The sequence below is a fragment of the Diceros bicornis genome, chromosome 15, assembly GCF_020826845.1.
Source record: "Diceros bicornis minor isolate mBicDic1 chromosome 15, mDicBic1.mat.cur, whole genome shotgun sequence".
Classification (NCBI taxonomy): domain Eukaryota; kingdom Metazoa; phylum Chordata; class Mammalia; order Perissodactyla; family Rhinocerotidae; genus Diceros; species Diceros bicornis.
The window spans coordinates 52328036-52347864 of record NC_080754.1 but is presented as its reverse complement, the minus strand read 5'-3'; the positions used below and the strand labels follow the sequence as shown (position 1 = coordinate 52347864).

General features: G+C 38.6%; 1 protein-coding gene across 5 annotated transcripts in view; it reads right to left on the bottom strand.

The window, feature by feature from the left end:
• The window catches only part of MECOM (MDS1 and EVI1 complex locus), a 346247-nt gene extending 327202 nt beyond the window's left edge, over positions 1 to 19045 (bottom strand). For 3 of the 5 annotated variants that reach the window (XM_058556392.1, XM_058556393.1, XM_058556395.1), the window contains exon 1: positions 18966 to 19045. The gene's annotated coding sequence lies outside the window, so the exon portion shown is untranslated. The remainder of the gene's footprint in view (positions 1 to 18965) is intronic. The other 2 variants (XM_058556390.1, XM_058556391.1) reach the window with 1 other exon arrangement.
• Positions 19046 to 19829: the final 784 nt, after the last annotated feature.

The window sequence follows — 19829 nt, the reverse complement described above, 5'->3', positions numbered from 1 at the left end:
TTACAAGGAGTTTTTCAAATTTAAACTTCATTACATCATTTTATAGTTATAAACCCTGACCACTATAATTCTTGGTTTTAACTAGGCTATGAAGAGAGGAATGTATTCATTAGGCTGGAACAGCGCTAGAGCCTGTAGTTTAAGGCTAAAACAAATAAGATGCCAAAGTTCACAATTCTAAATACACTCAAGAACCTGAAAAATTAATTTAGAAACAACATAATGCATTTCTATAATTAAATTAGTTTGTGGTGGCTTCATGTCTTTTGGAAATGTAGACCTATGCAGCAATCATTGTCTTTCTCTAGATCTAGAAAGGAGACATAAGCGATTCTTAGCAGTAAGAAGTTATTTGTGCTTGGATCTCCTTTGCCACAGCTTCCTTAACTAGCTCCTGGGTAGAATTCATTAATTTTTATTAACAGGGAAAACATTTGTTCCCGTGACAATATTTGCATTGCCTGAATGATTTTCACCTCTGGCACGAGGTGTGCTATCGGCTCATACATCACCCGATTACTTGGAGAGCAGAAAGACCCTCAGTCATTAGTGAGTGAATTAAAGATGATCTTAAGAGCTATTAATCACAGTGACAAAAGCCTTAATGTTTCTGTGACCCTAGTGGAGCCTGGGGACTCAAAGGGAAGCAGAGGGAGAGAAAATGGAAACATATGTTTTCTCCAAAATAACCTACCTTAGGAGAACTGTCAAAGAGAGAGTCACATCAAACTAAGAAATTCTGCCAGCAACTGGCCTCTGGATTATGTGTCTATTTATCTTCTTGTGAACCCATGCTTCCTCTTTAAATATATGTTTTCTTGCTATAGACAATTAGAAAGCCCAAACCATTGCCTTTTGTATCTTTAATATCTCAATTCAAAGTTTATTCAGAAGGACTTGTGCTTCTGCTAAATTGCATTTCTTGAGGAAATTCAAAGCAAGTCGTATTCAGTCTGCTAACCACATAAATCAGGGTGAAAACAAGCAGACAATAGCAGTAAAGCACCATTATAAACATTAATTCAAGCAGATACAATATTCCAATAATGGACAAAAATGGTAACATTATTAAGTATTACAGTAGGTTACAACACTTAATCATTCTTCAATATATCTGGCTGTATTCGTCTGGATGTTTACAAGATTATAATGGCATCAACTCCACTGTTAATAACAAAGGCACTTGCTGAAATTTCAATTATCTTTCGAAATATGTTTACATGAGGAACAAACTATAACTGGCTATTTCTGAATATGGGAAGAAGATCCATCTCCCTTTATTTACATGCATGTCTTTGTTTACACAGCTGAGGGAAAATATTGCATTGTGCTCATATTTTACATTTGGTTCTGCCTCTATGAAGCGAAAAAAAATAAGAAATTCTAGCTAAATGGCTTTTCTCCATGACAGTTTCTTTGATGCAATTTAGATTAGCAAAAAGTATTGCTTAAATTACAGTTTTCTCTTTTGACATTGATACCATATAGCCACACACTAAAATTCCCTCTTTCAGCCACTTTTCAGTGCCTAATACAGTGACTAACACATAATTGGGGCTCAAGAACTATGCATTGACTGACTGAATTCAAGAAACAAATAACATTGAAAAACAAATATTATTGTGGATAAGGAATATTAAGAATTTTCAGAAATTCTTTTTTTTTTTTTGTGAGGAAAATCTGCCCTGTGCTAACATCTGCCAATCCTCCTCTTTTTTTTTTTTGCTGAGGAAGACTGGCCCTGGGCTAACATCCATGCCCATCTTCCTCCTCTTTATATGGGATGCCACCACAGCATGGCTTGCCAAGCGGTATGTCGGTGCGCGTCCAGGATCCGAACCAGTGAATCCCGGGCTGCCACAGCATAGCACACACACTTATCCGCTTGCACCACTGGGCCGGCCCCCAGAAATTCTTTATTCTCAATAAATTTTATATTTTCACTAAAGAGCCCAAATCAATTCAACTGAAATACTTGAGTTTGAACTACATAAAATTATTTTATTATTCATTAGAAAGAACATTTTTAAGCATAATTATCTTTCTGGAACTATAGAGAAGATAAAGGAAAAAATTATATAAAATTATTTTGCTGTAGCAAAAAAAAAAAAATTGGAATAATTTAAAAGTTCCATGAGCAAAATAAAACTTCCTTAAGAACCAATCAGTTTTTGTATTCAACTTTATACAACTCTATGAACTAAATTTCATTATTTTCTCCTATCTCCCAGATGAGGAAACCAAAGTTTATAATATTAAAGTAACATTCCCCAATGTTACAAATCTAACTAAGGGGCAGAGAATGCCAAGTCTTCTGGCTTCAAATCCAGTTCTCTTGCCACTAAACTAAGCTGTGTTTCAAACACAAGGAAAATATCTTGGTTAACACAAAATCAATCTACAAAATTGGGTCTCTGATAGAGCCTACTTTCTATACAAGAAGTCATGCTATTAAAGGTTATGGGTGACATCCAAATACTAACTTCTCTGCAATTAATAGTCATAGGAAGAGAAAAGTTTAGGAATCTCATTTCAGATCCACTGATAGAATATCAAAGATTAGTGAACAAAATGCTCATGGAAGCACCTTTTTGGTAACCACACAGATTCAAATTACAACTCTATCCATTTAACAGAATCAAGCTTTCCGAAATGCTATTCCTGGGGACAAAAACCTTCTTTATATAATTCCCTCTTCTCCCCCTGCAACCCCCAGCAAATAAGAGTAAAGCTATTCTTGAGTTAAAGGAAAATGAAAAGTATAGATTTACAGAGAAATCTGTTTTCATTTGGCATTTTTCCTTCTCCCCAGGCATTAAAAGGAGATCCATTATAATCTCAGTGTAAAGTTCAACACTCATAAGATTAGAACTTTTTTCTAAAAACAATTGAAAAATTATTTTTGAATGGTTAGAGCACACTTCCTAAGATTTCAGCAGAGCCTAATTGCAATGTCACATATAGAGTGACAAGAAACGCATAACCATCTCATCCTCCTAAAATGTATCAAGGGATGTGTTATTCATTCAATGGCTCTGGGAAGGTACAGGATACAACTGATTTCTAATATTTATTGAGTATTTAGTTAAACACTAATTTTAAGCACTTTGATTACATTAACCCATTTAATCCTCATAATAGCCCATGAGGTAGATATTACTATTATCCCCATTTTACAGGTAAGGAAATTGAGGCAAGATGTTAGGTGAATTAATAGGTGATGAAAAAGCCATGATTCGAACCCAGATAGTCTAGCTCCAGATCCCACACCCTTAATCCTCAAACTACGTACTTTCTCACTCTGCACTTCACCCTGTAATAGCTTCCCAAATATAGGATAACAGTAAGAATAGTTTTAAAAAAGATACATTCAACCAATCCTAAATCACATGTACTCAAGTTCCTGAGTCAAAAATTGACATTCAAACATTTTTAATTGCACCAGCAGATCCTGAGACAAGGATTCGAGGGCAAGTAGTTTATTTCAGAGATGATCTCACGAAACACAGGTAGGGGAGCAGGAAGAGAGACAGAGAAAAACCAGAAGTCAGTAAAGGCTGTGTTATCAAGTGAGTTACCACCAGAGATGAGGAAAACAGTGCAGATCAGCACTGCCGAGGTGAGGGAGCTGGGGGTTTTATCCACCAATTCCCATCAGTCATTTGTTGAGAACTGATCCCAGGGGATGTAATTCCTGAACTTCTGACCTGCCCATGCTCAGATCCGGCAGACTCAGGCAAACCATTTGGAAGTCATGGCTGGCATGCACAGAAATGTTGAGAGGATATAGATGGCATGCTGGCCCTCTGCAGTGCTGGCACAATGGCATATGAAGAAGAGATATTTCAGGTACTGTCTGGTTTTCTTGTTCCAATATGCAGAGTTTGATACAGTAATTAAAAATCATGTGTGCTTGGCAAATGAAATAAATTTTTTATAAATCTTCTGTCCAAAGTATTTACTAATTCTTTTTTTTTAAACAAAATTGATTGTGATCTTGAATCTAGGTTGGATGTTAAAGTCAGAGATTAAAACATAAATTAAAATGAATGTCAAACCAGACATATAAATTACTAGCCATAAAAGCAAAAACTGTTAAAACTGACTACATTAAAAGTAAGACTTTCTGTTCATTTAGAGATAGCGTAAAGAACGGAAAGGAAAGGAAAGCTACAAACTAGAAGAAGATATTTGAAAAATATACAATTAACCAAGGATTAGTATCCAGAATACAAAAACAATTCCAAAATAAATAAGACTAAACAAAAACCCAATGGAAAGATAGGCCATAGACATGAACAGGATTTCACTAAATAGGAAATACAAAAGGCCCATAAATATATGAAAAGAAACTCAATCCCTTTATTTATCAGGAAAATACAAAGTAAGGCGATAATGAGACAGTATTTTACAACCTCCTAGGTTGGCAAATAGGATAATACCTAGTGGTCTAAATACGTAAAGAATGCAGACACTCTTGCATATTGTTGGCGCATGTGTAAGTTGCACTAATTTAGAAAACAATATTGTACTATCGTGCTAACTCCCTTGACATAGCAATTCCACTCCTAAACATATACTTTACAGAAACTCTTGTATACGCACACTGGAAGATGAGTTTGAGATCATTCACATCAGCACTGCTTATACCAAAAAACTGCAAACCCAAAGGCCCATCCACAAGAGAATGAAAAAATAAATTGTAGTACAGTCATATCATAAAATAGTATACAACAGTGAAAATGAGCAATTGGGATGAATCTTAGAAACAAAATATTGCATGAAGAAAAGCAAGAGCCAGAAGATTTTTTGTGTGTGTGTGAGAAAAATTGGCCCTGAGCTAATATCTGTTGCCAACATTCCTCTCTTTGCTTGAGGAAGATGGTCCCTGAGCTAACATCTGTGCCAATCTTTCTCTATTTTGTATGTGGGACGCCACCACAGCACAGCTTGAGGAGCAGTGTGTAGGTCCGCACCTGGGATCCGAACCCACAAACTCCGAGCTGCCGAAGCACAGTGCACTAACTTAACCACTACACCACCAGGCCAGCCCCAAGATTATTTTTTTTAACTCAAAAACAAGCAAAGTCAAAAAATATGTTTGGTATTATATATATAAGCAATAAAAGCACTTTTTAAGTAGGGGAATGATAAAGGTGTCCGGGATTCAAAGGAATGGTTACATCTAGAGTGAGGGAGGGGCATGGGACAGAGAAGAGGCGCTTGGGGAGATACAATATATGATCATGTTCCACTTCTAAAGTTAGGTAGTGAGTTCACAGGTGTTCATTTTATTTTTTTACCCTATTACTTGTACACATGTTACATACATTATGTTACATATATTCTTTTCAATGTATCAAGTATTATATAGTAAAAGGATTAAGAAAACGATCCTTGACCCTACATTGCTCACAATCCTGTAGGGAAGACCTTCTTCCTCAAATGCTGAGGGCTCTCCTAGATAGGAGAGGGACAATAGAGGGAGTGAGGAGTCACACTGAGAGCAAGAAGGTTTCCTGGAGGAAGCTTTGAAAGATGAGTATGATTTGCCAAGTGGAGGTCAAGACAAGCATTCCAGGAGCAGGAAACCAAACATGCAAAGGACTGAAGGAAGATTGAAGCCTGCTGACATTTAACGTGCAGGGAAGGGATGGGGTGGGAGGAGGGAGTGGGGGAAATGACACTCCAAATAGCTTACTACTGAGTGAATGACAAGATTTGGATTATTTTATGGCAAGGTATAATTCTCACACTTTTAAGGAGACCTGTTATCACTATTCATCTTTTCAGGGACGAACTACATGCTCTCCAAACTTTCCGAAGGAAAAACCACTTCTGTGTCCCCCTTCAGACTAGTGGTGTTGGGAAAGGGAGATGAGACATTAAGCACATCTAGCCCCGTCTCTCTGCCAGTTTAGACAGCTCACCCCAGACCTAAGGGTCAAGTATCCACCTCTGGATTTCTAGAAAAATTCATGCAGGGTGGTCTACCAAGGATTAAATGCAAGGATCATTGAGAAAATTTCATCCCATTAAAGTCAGAGAGCCTCTATTTGTGGAACTGACTAGGCCTTAGGTGCACAAGTAATTTCTCAAATAGTTCAAATAACCTAGAGGAGCAGAGACTGCACGGACAAGAGGGACACAGACAGTAGTAGTGAGTCTAGTCACACTGGAGCCTGCCCCGTGTGGCTTGAGGAGACTCGCGTGCAGCATGGGAAGTAGTGCGGCTGTTTCCTAAGCCGACTGGCATAACAGTTTACCCGGCACTGAGGGCAGACAGACAGAATCCTCAGCTCTCTGGGAGAAATTCAAGGCATCAGTGCCTTGGACAGAACTTCATCACTGAAGGAGCGTGACCAATATGTTTACCTTTCTATGTTGTATGACAAAGATTTTACAACAAATGAAAAATTACACAATGATAATAAAATCTATCACCAAGTAATACTTCTGATGTTTATGGCAAAATGTTTTCATTCACCCTCATTTTAAAAACTCTGAACCAACAGAAACTTGTTATCACATTCCCTGATACGTTAGCCAGAATATGCCCATTTCACCAAATCCAAGAATTCTCTATCAAAAAATAGAAATGCCTATAGGAGACAGAACAGTGTTCATTTTCTGTATCCTTAGCCAATTTGAGATGTTTCATTATGAAGATAACACCATGATATTATTTCCATGTAGAAATACTTTTACTTAAAATAAATTTTTCCAATGGATTTGTCTGAAATTATATCAAATATACCTAAGATTTTTGGCAGATGGAAATATCAGGAATAAAAGATGCTCTTAAGATTTTTCATCTATACAGAAGTTGAAATATAATGATGTATACCTGAAATTTATATAATTTTATAAACCTATGTTACTTCAATAAAAATAAATTTTAAAAAAATATTTTTTCATCTCGGTTATACTTCTTAAGAGCAACTTCCATATGCCATTAAAGTATGAATCAGAGAATTTTAATCTTCTGCTTTTGTTTTCTAATAAGCACAAAAGCTATAAGAGGTAGCTAGTAACGAGATATAAAAACCCACAGTGCATAGGCGTGTAAGCATGCAATTAGGTGGGAGTGCTAATTTAATTTCTTCCTTGCTAGCAATGGAAGCTTTAGGCGTTTCATGTTGAGGAATCATATATTAAGGAGATTACAGAGACAGTGACCACCAAAGTTTGGTGAAAGAAGAAAGAAAATCAATCTAAACAAATAAATAACAACAGTTTCCTAAAAGTGAGATTACTGCAGATGAAGGGTACAGGGTCACTTTTGGTGGTCTCTCTTCCATTCCCGGACTTCAGGGGCCCCACAACCTTGGAAAAACCACCATCAATCAACAACTTCCACAGTTTTTCTCCATTCACAGTTTTTAACCCCAAATATAGAATTGGTCAAATGGAGGTGTATCTTTACGCCCCGGGTAGATTTCTTCATATTGAGGTTATTTGAATGGAGGTCTGTATCGTTTTCAACATCCCCACAAAACCGAGTCCAGCACCTTGCCTTCAGTAGGTGCTCAGCAACTATCTGTTGAATTTAAATGAGTGAACCTCTTGAAACAGGACTCATTCTCCCACAGTGTCAAAAGCAAGTATTCACAATGTTTGTAAAGATTACTTTCCTATCTATAACATTTGAAAGTATTTGCCAGAACCAATATTTCTCTTCTTCCCATCTGCTTTGAAATTTCGTGGTGTCCCCCGGAAAAGAATAAATTGTAAATGGAAATTCCACCAGTGTCTCTTCCCTGTGAGCGAGCTCTTTGACTGTCTTCCAAACAGCCACCATGGAAGGCCCCATTCATGCTGCCCACATGAGGTCCTTTCATTACACTCATGTGGTTGTTAAATATTTATCGAGTACCTATTATGTGCAAGGCACTGCACTACTTTCTACGACAGGAAGGGAAGGAGAAGTATAACCGCAATCTTCTCCAAAATTAATACTATAATCTGAGCAATATATTTGCCTTAAGTACTCCTGTTTATATCGTCATATCTTTGCCCACCTTAGCTACCAAGCACAGTGTTAAGATCCAGGGGAAAAAACAAACAAACAAAAACCCAATTCCTCTGTCTGCCCTCAAACACTTAAGGCTAAAACTTGACTTCTGTTCCCATCATTCCACTAAAAGCCCTTCTCTGACTTTGCCAACAGCCTCCATCTCATCCAGTCCAATAACTTTCATCTTCTTCATTCTCCTGTTTGACAAATCTTGTCTCCTCTCTACTCTTCAGGAGGAAAATGAACTTTTTCCCCTGACCACTGTTTCCCCACCTACAATGCTGAGTCTGCTGCTTGCCCTGCTCACCCGGAAACCCAGCAGGGCTCCGTCTGGGCTTCTCTATCAGCAATCCTCCCAGGGGAAAGAGTGAGGGGGTCCAGCTGCTTCCAAGAAGTCAGTTCTCTCTGAAGACAGAAGAGGACTCTCAGCACTATATATTTAGCCTGGTTTCTCCCCTCTCTTTTGGTTGGTGAGCCCTTTCCATTCACAGATCCTACTGAATAGAGAATGCCTTATAATCTCCAAATTGTCATCCCCAAACTCACCATTTCACAGGTTTCCCATAACTGCATCTCAGGACTCTTTCTTTGCGCTGAGAGCTGATGACTCTGGAAATGCGTTTAACTTCTCCCTTGTCCCAGACTCTCTCACCCACTCTACTTTCAAATCCTTTTAACACTTCCTGGAGCATCATTTTGATCATGTCACCCTCACTCTCAAATCCTGTGAGGACTCTCAGTTCTCCCATCAAAGAAGATACCTTAAGGCCTTGCAGATGCTTCACATCACAGCCTGTCCTTCTCCTCACAGACCCCAACACACAACCCACCAAACTTCCCTGATGGACATACTCCACTCTACACAAATAATGCTGATCTTCCCTAGACAGCCACCTTGCTCTGAATTCATATTACAGAACTTGTTAAACTACCCTACCCATTCTTGATCATTTATTAAGTGGTCACTGGTTCTGGGTGCTGTGCTTTATCTTTATCTTCATTATCTTAAATCTTTCGCCACCATCCACTGTGAGGTCGATATTACCATCTCTGTTTTGCAGATGAAGAAATTAAGGCTAAGAAAGTTGCCCATGATCATACACCTGGTGTCAGAACCAGGATTTGAACCCAAGTCTGGCTGACTCAAAAGCCCATGCTCCTAGGTACCACAGAGTACTACTGCCCACATGCCCATCGGAACAGATCATGCCGGGGTACACTCACTGCACACTAAATGCTGTGGTCCACCAAATGATAAATTAATTTAAAGTGTTTTTCAGTTTCCACTAGATTTTTTTGTATGATTTGTCAATCAATAAATACTGAAAGGTCTACAAATTTTTCATGTTATAAAAAGGGGATCTCATATTTTAAAAGATTGGAATCCAACTCCCTCATTTTACCTAGAACCTAGAACTAAATTGGAGGCCTCCTCACCTGATACAGAGGAAATTGCCTTGAGCCACCCAGTTCCTTGATCTGTGACAGTCCAGAGCCCTCACAGAGATGTCTACCAATTGCTGGGGGTGGAAGAATTAAGTTCTCTTGGCGTCCTCTGCCACCCAGGCTCTAGAGTTCTTCTGGTCCACCTACACCCTCCCTGATGTTGCCCTCCTATAAAACTCACCCCCTCATTCAGTTCCCGAAGAAAGCCAGTCAAATCAGGCATTTCATGAGTTTTATTTGATTGAGGGAGGGAGTAGATGGGGACCTGTAGGTTAAGATCACAACAAGGAATATGTGGTTGTCCACTATCTCTCCTGCTGAGAACTTCTCTGACTTTGAGTTTGAGGTGTTCAAAGAAAAGCAGAACATCTTTCTCGTTGATTACATGTTTATAAAGCACCTACTACATTCCAGACACCATGTTAATTTCCGGGAGTAAAACGATGAACTAGATACTGTCCCTGTCCTCAGGGAACTCACAGCTGGAAACAGAGCACACAAGCAGATGGTTATTGCACAACGTGATGAGTAGGCTGTTACACACAAAGAACTCAGGAAACACCTAAGAGGAACAAACCATCTCAACTGGAAAAGCTCCGGAAGGCTACACACCAGAGCTCACATTTGAAATACTTCTTGCATGAGGATTTGGCCATGTCAAGACAACTGAGTGAGAGGAAGTATATTCTAGGCAAAGAAAAGCATGCACGTAACTTCCATATTGAAGAATCGGTGAGTAGTTCTGTGTAGCTGGAGGCATAAAAGAGGATGCAAGATATGAAGCTGAAATGGTAGGTCTGAGGCATGTTATGGAAATTCTTGTATGTCATGCTAAATGGCTTGGCAGCTAGGAGTCATGACATGATCAGATCTGTATTTTGGAAAGATAACTGGAAAGTTCTTGGATGAGAGCTAGGAGAGGGGAGAAATCAGAGGTTATTTCCATGGTCCTGGTAACCAATGACAAGGTAATATTTAGATCATCATTGGAACCTGACCCACAGTAGACATCCAACAAATATTTTTGCTTAATTGAATTTGTCTCACTAGTGTCTTGCTCTAATATAGTGATATGTGGGCTATTGAGCAACTGGCTTTGATACAGTATCTTTTAAAATGCTATCTACATTTTGAACATTGAAAATGCTCAGGTGCCTGATCAGGGTTAAGAAAGCATGGAACTAACTGGATATTTATACATCATCTGTCACATGCTAAGCACCTTCTATATGTTATCTCATTTACTGCACACAACAACCCTTCCAGATAGTATTTTCACCATTTTACATATGAGGAAAATGATGTCAGAGTAATTTAATGAACAAATTTATCCAACCAGGGGTAACACCAGAATTTGAATTTGACGTGTACCTAACTTCAAAGCCACCTGTAAATTCTGGATATTATGGCAGCAGAGGTCACTGGTAAAGCCATGTTTCCCTTGATCAAATATTTCAGAATAGGATTCACAGGAGTGAGACAAGCGTTTGGATGAGAGATCTCTGGCCTGGGAAGAGGAGTTCAGATACTGGTTCCATTTTTTACTACATATGGCAGCAAACCATAATGAGTCAGATATTGTCATAACACATTGCATAAGTCCAATGAGCCATTCACATCTCAACTACTCTTGGTTGTTTCCAATTCAGTAATAAATCAAAGAGATCAACTGTTTGGAGGGTTGAAGGAGGGTGGAAAACTCATTTAACTCTTAAATACCATTGAATATTTAACAGTATTATCAAGAGGTAACGCCACCTTCCATGATACATTTGGCTCCAGGTACGTTGGAATCCAGACTTCTGACATCCCCATACAAGACAAATTTCTGACCCTGAATTTTTGTTTGAATTCAGATCTCCAAAATCTCCTTAAGCCAATCTACCAAGAGTAGTGTCTGTCAACATGGAGATAGAACATCATCCACACAGACTTTAGAGTTTTAAAACAAAACCAAATGAAGCTCATTTGGGAAAGGTCTTTTCTTTCTTTAAGGTGAGAGATGGAGCACAAATGAAGCATACCATGGTAAATAGGAACTGTGCTCGCTTGCAGTCATGCACTATAGCCATTAAGCCTTAAGGTCTTAAGGTACCAAGCAATGCATATGATAAATTTCTCAAAAACATCCCAGCCATAACATAGTTCTTGCTGATTGCTCATTTACCCATAATGCATGCTGTCATAGCAAAGCCTGACAAATGACAGAGAAAGCTCAGGTTATTTTTTACACTGACTGCCAAGCCCCTCACCTCAGATTATTCATTTATTAGGGCAATCACTGAGGTCTGGGTACTTAATATTGTTTTCACCAAATATGAAAATGATCTACTTGCCTATTCTTTAGTTCCTCCTAGGGCAAGCCATTTATCATCAGCTCAGGATAAATGACTGCTTCATTATAGCTATAATTTATGAGGTGTTAGAAGTAAAGAGCCACGCCTAGAGACTTAAAGCTTTAATATGGATTAAAATAAGATAATCAATCAAGCTAGTACAAATTTTCCCTCAGCATTATTTCTTGTTTTGAAATAGCTTAATAATTTTGGGGGGGTATTTTAAGCCATGTTGAATATCTCATTATCCAACAACATGCGTGCGTGTCTGAGGCAGTATGTAAATAAATATAGGATGAGATACTACCAGAAAAAAGGAAATAAAACCAAACCACCAGCTGTAATTGACTGAAATACTTACTTTCCTTAATGGTGTCAGAGAAAGTGGAGGCCAAAGAGTTTGCAGAGCAGGTGTAAACTTAAGGAGCCTATTCTCTCCAATTTTCTTATTTCTCTGTAAAACTATTGTAGAAAGATTGTTGCTGCTTTATTTTTCCATATTCTCTCTACAACAAAGAACTTACTCTAGGGAGAAAAGTTATGTCTCAATAACATTTCAACAATTTTGCTTTCTTTTACGTCTGAAGCAAGGTTTCACAACTCATAATTTGGACGAGAGCAGCTTCTTGCTGTGTCTAGGGAATAAAGAGTATTTCCCACTAAAATAGCATTACGGTCTTAAAATTTTTTTTCTGTTGTGTATCTTTATTTTATAGTTATTAGGCTATGCCAAAACAAATATTATTTCTAACTTATGTGTCATGCTCAAAACACTAACATAAACCTATTTGACCACTTGAGGAAAAAGCTTTGAAGACTGTACGGGAAGTTCACAGTTTAATGCTTTACACACATACCACCAGGAAGAAAATCACCACAAGAATTAACAAATAAGCAGTCTAAAGCCAAAGATACTAAGGTGCTAATTAAAAAACTTTCCAAAAGTTCTTGCCATTTTCCTAAGACCATGTTCCTTGCAGGTGAGACAAATGGGCCCCTGCTGCCTCCAGGCAAATCTTGAAGGATACTTTCAGCAAAGCCTGGTGACTGGAAACTACTCAGCCTTGAAATTAACATCCCTAGGAAAAACCTTTTCCTCCCTCTCTAGACAACAGCAGCTTACATCTTCAGGACAAAACGGAAAAAAAAATGATGACAAACAAAGGAGCCAGAGAAGACAGTCGAAGTCACGCTGTGTTCTCCTGAAGGGCCCTTCATTTTTTACTTCAGAGAGAGCGTGGAAAACACACAGATCCTGATAATGGCTTCCGTCAACGTGGCCAATCTCCCTACTTCCCTACACACACGTACCACTGAGATTACCTTAAAGGAGTAAAAGCTGGGACTTTCTCAAAAGCCCTGTGTCGGGAGCTGTTATTACAAATTAAGCCAAGAATCTGTGTAAGAAGAAAAGGATCTTTCACAAGCTCATAATGGGAACTAAATGCAAAAGCCATATAATTGTGATCTGGAGCATGGCAGCCTGTGATATAAAATATTTCCACTTAGTGTGACTGTTTTCCATTCAGCATTATTTCCAGCAATAAAAGCCCCTGGAATATCACTCAGACTGGTTTAAGTTAAATTCCAATCTAGATCTTTGTTAGCGAAAGGACATTTTTCAATCCAGTCATCTTTCCCCACCCTACAAATAATTCAACAACAGCACTTCAACAGGGATGAAACAATTTAAGCTCCGCAGTTGTTCTGTGTATGTGTGCATGCACTTTTCATGCCCTATGTATTTGGACAGAAAACGATTCACTTCACACACACGCTCTCTCTCATTCGGACCTTAGATTGAGATGGTTAAAAAAAATGAAAATGCAAAATCTAGCATTCACAAATGCACAGCATCTTATTTTCAACTTAAAAGGTACTAAAAAACACCTGTCTTGGCTACATATATAAGGAACTCGTAACAAGAATTAAGGATACACACTACAAAAATACTAACCATCTGAGCTGTGAATAGGCTTCTGGTAGTTATAGAGAGAAAGGAAAGCAAGCGGAACACTTTGCTTTGACGGTCGGGTCTCTGGTTTGTGAGTTAGACACTTATTTGTTTGTTTATTTTACACTATACGTATCTCCAGGTGCTACACCATCCGTGTCATCAACTGTGGCAAATTCCCTAGTTCTTTCTCATGCTTGTTTCTACAAGGTTCCTGATAGTGAGGGAAAATATCCTAAGTCTCAGTGAACAATGTTACCATCAATTATATTTTGTACCCTAGACTTTATGTAGATGTCTTTAGTGAGTAGTCTCATTATTACTGTGATTTTTATTTCTACGTTAAACATAGTTGGCACAAAGTATCTAGTACTTAAATAGTGAAATACACACAAATAAGAGTTACAGAAGACATTAAAAATATTTTCATAATAGATGTGAAAAAATCTTCATAGGCATGTTTTAAATAGACATATTTGCTTTATGATAAGGCATACAGCCCAAAATTAACTGAAAATTTTGAAGCACAGAGATAAACTACTTTTTTCTCTTACATCTGCTTCCCTGTTTATGTGATGAAATTTTCAAATAATTTCTCCTCTCAAAGTACTAAAGTCTCTAGGAATGTTTTTTTCCACATGTGATCCCTCAGAGTGGACTTTCCCAAATAATAATCAATAATAAAATCCTTGAATACATCAAAGCTTCCAAAAGGAATCGATCAATATGATCAGATGCTTCAGTAAGCACGTCACCACAACTCATGCTGAATGTCCAACTACACAACTACAGCCTGGTAGGCCGCCAGAGCAAAGCTGCTTTCATCGAAGACCAGGTACTAGAAGCAGCCTATGTCTGCTTAAGAAACACAGATCTTTTCCTCATTTGTGTAACAGGAATGATATAACAAATTAAAAAATTAAATAAGTATGGGAAAGCCATTGGTAAACTGAAATGTGCTAAGTAAACACATGATGGGTCAATGTTGTTATTATTTCTCTTTAATCATATCAATCATCTTCCTTCATGAATAGATCAGAATTTTAAAGACATTCACATTGCATTTGAATTAGTTGATTTAGTTGAAAGAATATAAATGGAGCATCTACCATGGAGGGGAACACAGTGCTCGACACAAAGGGAACATGTGTTATGGAGGTCAAGTCCCCACTTTCTAGTAGCTCTAGTAGTTGTTTCAGTTTGAAACAACTGAAATTCAGTTCTGTGCTGGCTTCAGAGGGGCCAGGTTCCCCTAGAACTGATCAATAACTGACTGCACATGCTTACCATATATTTGTTGAACGAATGAATGAATACCAAGATACCTCATTTGTTTGGCTAAGCCTGGATATCACCCTTATTTTCATCATCTACTAAAAATCACATTTGGATATTTCCATTTTTTCAATGAGGTTTGAAAAACAATGTAAGAAATCAAATTATTTTTAATAAACGAGGCCAAGGCAGGTATATACTTTTCTATGGCTTTCATTACCCTAATCATTTCTTACATAGTTACATACAAACTCTTAAATGCTGGCTTTTTATGGGAAATCTCTCGAATGCAAATAAATATATTTCACCGAGTAAAATCCTGACACGAACGGAATGAAAAGCAGTAACTTAGATGTAAACTGCTAAGTTACCAATTAGCTTCTTAAAACAATTGAAAGTCACAGAGAGCCCTCAATACACAGAGGCGGTTAATTAATTAACATTAGATGTGATTAATAATGAGTCTCATTTAATAGCAAATATCTGCCTGCAATGGCTGCATGACAGAACAAAAAGCCTTCAGAGAGCAAGCAACTATATTTATCCTGATTGTGTTTGGGATTTTAACATGTTTTGTGCAGCCTGACAAATGGCCTATTAATTATCTAATGTTGTCTGACAACAACAGCTTGATAAAGATGTATGTTTTTGAATCGCTGGATGGAAACTGCTGGAGAAGAGCCCCAGAGGGGCCTTGCTGTCCTAAAACTGGGCTCCAAGCCACAATGACAGGCAAGACAAAGCCCTATCTCCCGCCACAGCCTTTGTAGATAAAATATGGCTTGGCATTAGGGACATTTTTTTTTCTTTCAGAAAACTGCTTCTGCAATATCTGATTAGGAAAAGGAGGAGTAGGTCTTTACTAAATTGGGGTTAAGGCATAATCAATATCATATATGGAGTGTCTGGACTGTTCTGCATAAACACAGGCACTTCATGTTATTAAGGAGTCTATAATGCCAAGGAAGCATATGGCAGGACACTGCAGTTCTCCCTATTCTTTTTATTTAGAAGTTTATCTTCCAACCTGTTTGACAGCTGCTCCTAAGTGGTTTCACAGTGCCAAATTATTTTTATGATTGTTTGATGTTTTATTCTCCCATTTCAGTTAATGAGATAGGATCCCACAATGGCCATAATTCAGGGCTGTCAGAACTAAAAAGCATGCTCGTGGCAAGAGAGTCTGATGGTAAATAAGGCTAAAAGCAATGGATAATAAAAAACTCTGTTATCAGAGTCGCCTTTGCAATCAAAACTTGTTGGGGTCAGAGCCTTCCTTTCTTTGTGTGGCTTCTGGATTTTCCCAGCCCAGTGCGAGGTCTCTGTCCACCCTACTCCATCACCCATTTTGACTCTGCAAACAAGTCCACATCTCCTTGGAAAGGCGTGGGAGGAATAATATAACTAAGAAATGTTAGAAGGTCTTAAAGACATCGAGTGCTATATTCTAATTAAAGGGCTTGTGTATCATTCACGGTGCCAAGCGAGTAATTTGTCATACACTGTTACAGAGAAATTGTTCAACAAATAACCTTTACAAGAATCTTGAGAACAGCTTCATAATTGAAATCCCTAACGGTTTTGCTGGGAACTTTTATTAAGGTTTGAGGGTTTGTTGTTTTTTTTTTTTTCCCCTCTCCCTCAAGAGGTTATAGCAACTTATGGTTGTAATGTAGCAACTTTCTTTCAGAAAAGAAAGCCCTCTCTTAACTATATTTACAAATGCCATAAGCACTAGCGAAGCCATTTCTGCTAATAATCAAAATACAGTTATTTGCCAAGAAGAGAATGGGAGCCTTGTTTTGTTTCATTTGTGTTTTTATTTTTGCTTTTGTTATTCCTAATGGAGAGAGAAGCTTTAAGAGAAATGTTATAAAGTTATCTGAATTTAGAATTTTTTTTATCTTACACTGAAGTTCACAATCTTTATTTTAGTGTAACATCATCCCTGAAAATGTGATAATAAAAAAAATTCAAAGTCACTACTAGACTGTAACATAAATTATTATTCAAAAATTCAAAAAATGAAAAGTTACCACTTTCCCAAACTATATTTCTTTCTTCTTATTACACATTTAAAATAATGATCCTTCATAGGAAGAAAATAGCATGGCAAAAACTCAAATAATACTAAGTTCCATAACTAATTATAAAGCCTGACATGCCTCATGCAAAAACACTCCCCAACGAGTACCAAAGATTGGCTGCTTTATAAATATTTAATGCTTGCCAGTAACCCCAGTTTTTCTCTCACATCTAAGCCTAAACTATTTGTCTCCTCTTACAATCAGCCATGTCTATGTGGTGTCATCATGTCTGAACAAGTTTGACTTACTACATGTTTTCCAGGATATAAAATTCAAGACATGACACATCTCCATAATGTGAACGGAACAATTACCCAACTGAAGAGAGATGAAAAAAAAAAAAAGAACTTTAAATGGGCTAAGTGTCATTATAAGGTTAGTTCCAGAGAACTCAAGTCAGAAAAATAGAACATCAGAAAATGATGACTAGTATGGACCTATTGTGGACAATTGTCGAAGATACAGCTCTTACAATAATCTTTGTGTGACCTTGGATTCTCTTCTGCAACCAAATGAAGTTATACCAAGAACTGCACTCTGCCAATTTAGGGATGTCCATATCCATGCTAACATAATGTTGTCTCCTCATTTATACTGAGCCACCTCTGGGGAAAAGTGTGATGGTCTCTAATCACGGCTGCTAATGGCACTTGAGTCAATAGAAAAAGTTTGACAATTGAACGAGTGGTTCCTATTAAGAGGTCTTAGAAGAAGTTAAAGGTAAAGATTATTACTCTGTGACTGATGAGCTGTCACTACCCCTGAACTATCCTAAAAGCCATCTTTATGAGAAGGACTCTCACGGTTCCTGAGCATTTCACGAGTATCACCACCTCAAAGACCAGAAGCATGTCTGGCAACTCCTAGGACAGTAAACACACAAACAAACCAAACTACAAGTCACAGGTGGAGCAAATACCCCCAGGAGAGCTCATGTAACCTGCTGGCGCCTGGTGCCCAGCCTCTCCATCCATCTTATGTATGGCACTCAGGAAAGCCCAAAGCACTGAGACACCGGCCACCTCCACTCCACCATTATAGATGGTTTGATTGGTCCATCAGAAATGTTGTTTTCATTGGTTTAGCTTGACTAACATTTGTGAACATAGTTCCTATGTGTTTACTGGAAGAAAGCTTTTGAGCCTAGTCCAGGCTAGGGCCTGCAAACTGGTGGCCTGTGGGTAGTCTTTGGCCTGCAGAAGTATAGTATGTCATCCCCAGTGTGTCTCTTCTCCTTTAAAAAAAATTCATTTTAGGGGGCTGGCACCATGGCCTAGTGGTTGAGTTTGGTGCACCCTGCTTTGGCAGCCCAGGTTTGTAGGTTCGGATCCCAGGTGCAGACCTACACCACTCATCAGCCATGCTATGGCAGTGACCCACATACGAAACAGAGGAAGACTGGCATAGATGTTAGCTCAGGGCTAATCTTCTTGAGCAAAAAAAAAAAAAAAATCATTTTACTCATCAACATTTAAAAGCAAGAAGATTTTACACTAATAAGAAATCAGATTTCTATCTTCTTAAAAATTTGTAAGGTCTGGCAACAAGGGATCCACACCCTAGGAGAGAGACAAGGGAGGGAGCTCCCTTTAGACATCACAATCTTTCTTGGATCTTCCCTGATCACTACATGACTCTTTCCCTCATTCACATTTCTTACCTCACTCCTGCCCTTGCTTTTATACAATACCCAAAATCTAGTCCAAACTCCCTCACTGCACAAAAAAGAGAGATCTTCTACAATTTCAGCGGAAGTGATCAACGTTACAAAACTAGTTTGCTAGAGAAGTGAGTTTAGATCCCAGACCCCCTAGTTCCCAAATCAAGGCAATTAATCATTATATACTCACCAAGGTAGTCATGTCCTGTTTTCAAGGAGCTTGGTATCTTGTAGGGCACAGAGGATGCATTGGCAGACGGCTGTGATAGGGTGAAAAGTTACTCTTGCCACCAGAAAAGAAAATATAAAGTGCCGTGGCCATTCAGCATCCACTCCACCTGGGAGCTTGTTAGGAATGCAGAATTTCAGGCCCATCACAGACCTACCGAATCAGAGACTGCATTTGAACAAGCCCCACCCCATGATTCAAATTCCCTGCTCTGGGGGAAGGGCTTCGCACCATTCCTGAGTGTCTCCATCAGCCCCTCTGTAAGAGTGGAAACACATGGCTACATGGTTCTCTTAGAGCCTATGCCTGCCATAATTCTAGGCACTGAGGGCTTAACCAGTATCAGTAATAAACAAATTAGGATACTAAATCAGGATTCATCCTTCGACCCATAGGAGGAAGAGTCCATGCATGTTCTCACCGGGTGAAAGCGAAGGATTGAAACCAAAAGAACCACAGGAAGCACTTGATGTGGGGCAGATTCCAGAAGGACGCTGGAGAAGAAAGTACATCCAGGGAGCCAGGTTGTCTGCAGTCCAAGTAGCCAGACCCAGAACTAAATATTTTTAATTGTCCTCCAGTCACTCCAGTTGCATCGTGCTCCAGCCCTCTTCATGGTTCTACCACTGTTCTCCAAGGCTGGAAGCAGCTCCCCTGATGGGGTCCTGCCATGTGTCTGACAGTCCCTTTCAGGCACCATTTCCCAATCAGGAGGGCAAAGATCTCCACTAATTTATAGCCCATACACGGGGCATCACTTAGCAGAGGCTACTGGTTGTTGAGATACCCAAGAGGATTTTTCTCTTTAATTTAGGAACTCACAGG